General features: G+C 29.7%; 1 protein-coding gene across 2 annotated transcripts in view; it reads left to right on the top strand.

The window, feature by feature from the left end:
* Positions 1 to 2,293: 2,293 nt before the first annotated feature.
* Dgo (diego) overlaps positions 2,294 to 7,797 on the top strand; it is a 73,977-nt gene continuing 68,473 nt past the window's right edge. For both annotated transcript variants that reach the window (XM_026645200.2, XM_026645199.2), the window contains exon 1: positions 2,294 to 2,437. The gene's annotated coding sequence lies outside the window, so the exon portion shown is untranslated. The remainder of the gene's footprint in view (positions 2,438 to 7,797) is intronic.

The following is a 7,797-nucleotide window of genomic DNA, read 5'->3' as shown; positions in this document are numbered from 1 at the left end:
TCCATGGGCGGTGGTAGTCACTTTCCATCAGGTGAGACTCCTGCTCGTTTGCAAACTATGATATAAAAAAAAAAAAAAAGAAACATAACAAAGCTCACACATACAGCTACAGACACTGCGATGTGTTTAAGCATAACGGACTAATTACTTGGTGGTAAGACTGTGCGCAAGCCCGTCTCGATAGGATCCACCCACTCATCACATCCCAACGCCATCGCCAATACTCAGTATTGTTGCGTTCCGGTTTAAGGGGTGAGTGAGTCAGTGTAATTACAGTCACAGGTGACATAACATCTTAGTTTCCAAGGTTGGTGGTGCGTGTATGGAATAGTTAATATTTCTTACGACACCAATATATGTTCAAAGGTGACCACATATTTTCAGGTAGCCCATTTGCCAGTCGCTCTCTATCCATTTAATGTATATTTTTTATAATTTATACACTAATCTTAGTAAAGATATTTAGCAACAGAAGCTTTAATAAAATTTCATTCAAAAAAAAAAACATCATAAAATTTTATAAATGCATAAACAGTTTTGGTGTGTTTGAGTTGACATTTATGATATTAGTAAGATTATACGGAACATCTTAATTAAGCCTTATTATATATTCACACGTTAATAATCATTTTACGGAATATCAATCATAAATAAAGTTTTATTTATTCGTATCGTCACGCTTCATCACAATTCGCAATACACATACAGATAGACAATCATTTCTCTAGCCGTCGCGCGTCCGCGGCGTTCCCACTTGACGGTTCCCAGCGATTCCCGTAATTTTCGCTTGATCGACTGCTCGGTATTTCTATAATATATTTACAATATTTGAATAGACATTATACAGTATTAATTTAAATATAAAACTGCCACCGATGGTTGAACATAATAATTTATTTCTACAAATTGAATTGTAGCCCCAGAAGAGATTTATTACTTTGCAGAATCGCAGTACTCGTGATATAAGTATAAGTTTACTTACCGAAATTACCGTTTTTTATTTACTTTATGTATTTAAATATAATAATATATTTAATTGAATAAAAGGAGTATTGCAAAACTTTAGATAAAATTTATTTCAATTGTGTTGCTAATGCAGACCAGTTAACGTGTAGTTTGAGCGTGATTGTGTTACAAACATGAAATGAATAATATGCATACATGTTTGTTGGACGCATATTAACAACATGTATTAAGCAAAATTAAATTGATATCGTAAAAATACAATTTGATGGCGATAATCCTGTGTACTGTAATAACACTTCTAGTTTATTTTACGTAAAACTTACAACTAATGTGTTTGTTATCACATTAATTAGTTTCTAAATCTCTTCGAATGGAATACATGTGGTGTCTGGAAGGAATCTTTAGTTAGCCATAATATAATCCATAGTCGTTTGGTAATACGCTAATATTTATGAGACCTACGCAATTTTCTGTATTAAAAATACTATGTGGTGTGGTGTTATATTACTAATTATCACAATCAATTTGTATATCTTTATATTATTTTATTCTATATTATCTAATTTTATATATTTAACGTTAATTAACTTACTTTTTTCAAGCCTTTATTAAAGTTAGATTTATTTTTACTCTACACTGTTGCGAAATACCAGAAATAGCGCCGTAGATATAGCACCTGTAGTTAAAATTGCCGGTCGCAATATGGACAAGCTTTAATCATTTTTAAAGTTCTAAATTTATACTATTTAATATGCAGCATATCAAGAAAACACTCTATTGTAGAGCAGTTCCTTCATATATTATAAATTAAATATAGAGTTACCAACAGATATATGTACATTCAATAATATATAAATTTTGCCTCGTTTTTTTCAATTTATCTGAAAGCGATTATTTGATAGATTTTTTTATGAACATCAGTAGTTAACGATGTATAATGTCCAGCGATTGTTATTGAGTAGAGATTAAGATTAAAAAATAATCGACTATATTAAGCCTCAATCATCTAATAAACAGAAAAAAAAAAATTAAATATAAATTTAAAATGAAAAGTAGAGAAATCAAGAATACATGCACTTTCTGAGTTATGTCACATTAAGGCGACTTTTATATCGCAATAAGAAATCCATTCTCACAAGTACATTGTACTCGATAACATTGCGATGTCCCTACAACTTTTTCGAAGCCTAAAATCGCTGTACGAACTAACCATTTTTTTCCTGTCTCTTTCAGACGCACGTATCAATAGCCCGTGGGAGTGAGAAGGGAAACTCTAGCGACGCCTCAGTTTACAACCGTCTGTCCCGCGAGGAGGTTGTTACTGATTTGCTATTGTTAAAGGTTTTGCGGTATTTTCTAGAAAAGTGATACAAAGTGCTGGATACAAGTGTTGAGATGGAGAAGTGATAAAGTGATTGTGTTATTGTGAAGTGTTCCAGTGTGATAGAGTGTTTCATTGGATGTACGGCAGGTGAGCGGTTATGTGTAGTCTTGTATCGCTTCGTATATTTCGATAAATGTTTTAATTCGTTCCAGCTATATTTTTTTCCGTAGGTTTATTTAAACTTATTAAGTTTGCCGTATATAGAATTATTATTAGTTCAACACTCACATATTTTACGCTCAAATTTGGAACTACATTCATTCCAATAAGCATATCATATCACTTTTGTAAAATGATAAATAAATCTATAATTTTAATATGAAATTAAATGTACCGCTCAAATAGATAGAGAAAACATATTAATAAGATATGGGGCACGATGCTCAAGGAAGGAGCTTAGAGTCTACGACGCAATTTTTTAATTTTGGTTATATACATATGTATATGATATTAAATAATAAACAGATAATTTGATAAATTTATGTTTTTTTAATGATATCATAATATTATCGCAAAGGTCGTAAAGCTAAAATAAGCAATAAAAATAAATCAACAACCTGTAAATGTTCAAATCAACCAACTCTATTATTTATTATAAAGATATACATCTCATGGCGTTGCTCTACTTTTATATTTCGACACAATTTTGTTGTGAGTATTGTAGGCTATTGTTGTGTTTACAGTGAATAGTAAAATAAATATAGTATATATTTATTAACAATCGAACTTAACCGGCATATTCCTACTTTGCCTCCTGGTGACGCAATATACTTTACATTTTAGGTACTATAGTTAGAATCACGTAGGTATTTGTATAATAAAATGGCTTAAACTTTTTGCAGTAACAATGTTTATGGATAGAGCTTACGTTACTTGCCCGTGTGTATTTTTGAAGAGAATAAAAGTATATTTAAACTTTTTTGAAATCTAACGTTAATTTCTTAAACGAAAAAGTCACGTGACAAATTCTTCTAAAAAACATAAATAATAACGACTCTACAACGACTCTACAACTACATTTCAACTAAAAAAATTAGTTCCCACGTGTTATTTATTTCTTATCATTATAATATGCTAGAGTCATAAATAAAATCTTCAACGACCTGTAAGAATAAACGATATTACATATTATACTGGTTACGCTATCAGATTATCTAAGATCATAGCGAAGACATCAACGCGCTTGAGTCCCGTCACACAATATATGTTATACCATAGAAAATATTAATCGTTCTTCTACTAACATAATACGACATGCATTATAATAAAGATTTTTTTTATATTTTTTTATATGCCATATTTACTTAGTTTATCTCATGACATACAGATAGTTTTTCTTAAGGATTTAAGCCTGCGATTATGATTATGCGATATTTGTGCAGTTCTATGAAACATTTTGCATCATAAACGTTGCGCCCAATTAACTTTGGTATTTTACTGACACCCAATAAAACAACACTTCGATATATATATAATCCTTACTAAAATTTAATTTCCGCCTGCGATGTGACGGCCATCGTAAAATTATAGTAGGTACACTACGATAATAATCTTATTCTATTTGCATAAATATTTACACTAATAAAATATAACGGATAATATATTATTTATTGAATTTAATTAATACCTGATTTACAGTTAATTTATGTATTTATAATATTCAAATAAAATATTGAAACTATTTGGTTTAATTTAATAGGCTTATGTTTTCTTATTGCAAATATATTCCAACTTGAAATAGATTACATAAGAAAAATAATTAGTATCAAAACATTAAAAATACTTTACATACTTATGTAATACTTACATAATATATCTAATATATTTAGTTATGTAAAAAAACTATGTTCTAACTTATTGATTACTGATTTAATTTTAAGACTTAGAGATTTGAAACATTAAACCTTCATCTTGTAATGTTAAGACGTAGGTGCAGATAAATAATTTTGTGAATGTTCCATTTTCAGAGAACACAGATCACAGTTTTTAAATCCATTGATTAAATCGTGCTGTTCAACCTTAAATAATTTTATTTAATGATAGTTATTTTATAATATTATATCTTAATAAAATTAAATGTTACTAGTTTTTAAGCTGAAAAGCCTGATAATTCAATCTCATTTATTCGAATTATTTTAATAAAAATAACCAAAGTACTACTTTGAGTAAATACTTAAACGTGCCATCATAGCAACCATGATAAATGTTACATTTTTATACGAACAAAAATACTAAAAGTCTTGCTCCAAATAATTCAGATTGCAGAGACCGTATAATAAATATGTTAGCACAAAACAACCTCATAAACAAATCAATTTTATCTCAAACACTACACACGTAATAAAATATACGTTGGCTTTTTATTTTAACAAAACTTTTCGTGACCAATGTATATGAAGACATGAAAACGTCACAGACGCCCATAAAACGCATTACGATTCTAAAATATATATTCAAAACGAAATTGCGATTTAGATACTTATTGCAACTGAATAGGCTTCAAAATTGTACATTAAATATTAGAAAATACATCGCTTGCAACGATTAAAGTTCAACGCATCTAACTTTAAACACGTCCATATGTGGCAGAAAATAAGGTTCAAATTAATTTCTCTGTTTCAAATAATCGATATTATCGACTGTGATTTTATTATTTGCAATGAAATTAGAAACTTAATTATTTGCGGCGGTTTTTACAATAATATATTGGCAGGGGTTCAATTTCAAAATTAGAAATAGTATGTGAAAAAAGTAAACTTTTTCTTCTTCCTGGATGTATCTGGAAGAATTGAAATATAATTAGATAACACTATAAAATTACTAGTATTTAGGGTCGTTTAATATTTTTAACGTTACATGAATACTATTAAAAATCGTACCAAAAACTTAAGATCACAAAGCAATGGATATTTTAATTCAATTGTATGTGGATTTATTACTCTAAGACTCTGACTAGTAATGATTTGTTATTCATGAATCATTGCGTATAAGTTTAAGCTGCTTGGAAATATCTCAGTCGCATTTAACTTTAAAGCAAACGCGTTGATTATATATGTATAATATATCACTAATCACAAGGGCCAGAGAACTACACAGAACATATCCTAGTGCACGACTGTGTGTGCATATCCTAGTGCACTCACTCACTCTCGTAATTCGATGGGACGGCAAATCCGTCACGACCGGTAAGAATTAAAGCGCAGGACCGTTTTTGCGTGCTTTCCGAGACACGGTACACTTGCAACATCCAAACTCCGGGCTGTTACTGAGAACTTTTCTATGGAGAACCCAATTACTTTTTATTGAGTCGAATTGGGGTTTAAACTCATTACCTCGGGATCTGCGGCATTATGTCTAGCCACTGGACCAACGAGGCAGTGTACGTTCCAGTTTTACTGTTTAATAATTTAATATCCCATTAAACATACAAAATAAATTATATATCGTAAATACAGTATTAGAGTATTGTTTTATTTTCGATGTTTAACAGTTTTTATTTTGAGTTGAAATTGCGTTCTGAGGTTTTTATGATGACTTTAAGTGCCTACAACAAAGACATAAAATTTTTAGACTATCTCTACGTTCCTAATATCATACATAGTTTTAGAGAAATTTTATTGAATATCTTAGGTTTTTTTATATATATATGTATTTATGATATATACAATAAATATTTCAATGAAAATAAAGTTAAGAAAAAAAAAATGTTTTATATTATTGGTCGTAATATTACAATTTAGAGATTACTTATTATTTTTTGCATAATATATTACTTATAAAATTTAAATGATTTTGTATTAAGAAAATTATTTATTAAGAAAAGCATTCTTGCCACTATTTCACGCGGTCAAGATTTTTACAGTAAATATTTTTAATTCAAATTTGTATATATTTAAGGATTTTTTTTAACAATTCTTATGTAAAGAAATATATTATTAATATTACATCAGGAAAGGAACAGTGAAGTTATTATTAAGCTAATATAGCTTTAATATCTCATCAACGCCATTAAAAATGTTTATGTGTGTGTTTTACAAACACATAGTCAAATGGTATAATAGAGATTACTTATTACTTTTTGTAATTACATACTCAGACGATATAGCACCAATTGAGGGTTGAGGTCCTGAAGATCTGATGTATAGTACCTGCGATTTTAGACACCTGTCTCCGTAATCACATGATAATGCAGCTAGCTGATTAGCCTTAGTTAATATATATGTTCATTATTTTAACGTTTATTAATTTGAATACACGATATTTATAATTTTATAAAACCTTATATAAATTATTAAAAACATTACTTATAGAAAATCAAATACCTATAAACATTATAATACTGTACACGGCAATCAATCGCGTTTTTTATAAAAATATATTCATAAATATTAATGAAGATTAAGGAGGTTTGAGTAAAAAAGTTCAAAAAAGGTAAACGTCTATTCGCACTGGACTTATTTATTTTTAAGTGATTTTCAATGAGCTCTTATCACAAAATATGCTAAACTATTAGAAGTGAAACAAAATAAAAGAGTCGATAAAATGTGTCGTGTTTTTTGTAACGTTTTGTCTTTTCAAACAGGCCTACTGGTGGCAATTTCGTATTTTTTTTTCTATTAATAAATATTCTTAAATTAAAAATAAATATATATGCGATTGTATATTTAGATTTTATCTTGAGATATCTTCAAAGAAGTCAGCAGGGCTAAGTATATGCTAAACCGTTATATCTCTATACAAAGCGGACCCACCTTATCTCTTGCTAAATATCATGGGTAAGAAAATTTCTTCGTTCGTGCGCACAATTAACTTGTACTTAATAATCAAATAGTCCGCTTCTTATAAATAAATAACGAAAAAAAACAGCTTACTCGAACAACGTTACCTAATCCACTTACTTCACAAATCTATTTGAATAAATGGGATGTTTTTTTTTTAAATTCCTAACTATAAAAACAACTACTACACAAATATAATTGCCTAGTTGACTAACAATAGATGGCGTTGGTGGGCTATTAAATCGCGACAACGTTTTGTATTATCAAATACCATAAGTTTAGAAACAAAATTTAATTTACAATCCTCCCATCGACGACGACGACGTCCTAAGCCGAGGTCCGGCCTCACAGGACGACCCTTTGGACGCGGCTATTCTGAGCCCTTAAGTGGGTTCCCAACATCCAGGCTTGAGTTATTTAACCCGCCTACTCCGCCCGGAGACGCTGTGGCCATTAGGGCCATCAGCAATACAAATTTCGAAAAAAAAATTACAATCAAGAATTGAAAACAGTAATTCACTTATATTAAAGTACCACAGCTTGAAACAATCAGTGGGTGTTAAAGTAATATACATAAAAAATACACCAGGAGAAGCAGCGCGTTTCGAAGAAAGTTTTAGCATATAATATTATGTAAGTGGCGGCACTTGAGAGTTACACTTGTGCTAA

This window comes from Vanessa tameamea, chromosome 17 (assembly GCF_037043105.1).
Source record: "Vanessa tameamea isolate UH-Manoa-2023 chromosome 17, ilVanTame1 primary haplotype, whole genome shotgun sequence".
NCBI lineage: Eukaryota > Metazoa > Arthropoda > Insecta > Lepidoptera > Nymphalidae > Vanessa > Vanessa tameamea.
Note: the sequence above shows the minus strand (reverse complement) of the source record. Positions and strands in the feature narration are given on the sequence as shown.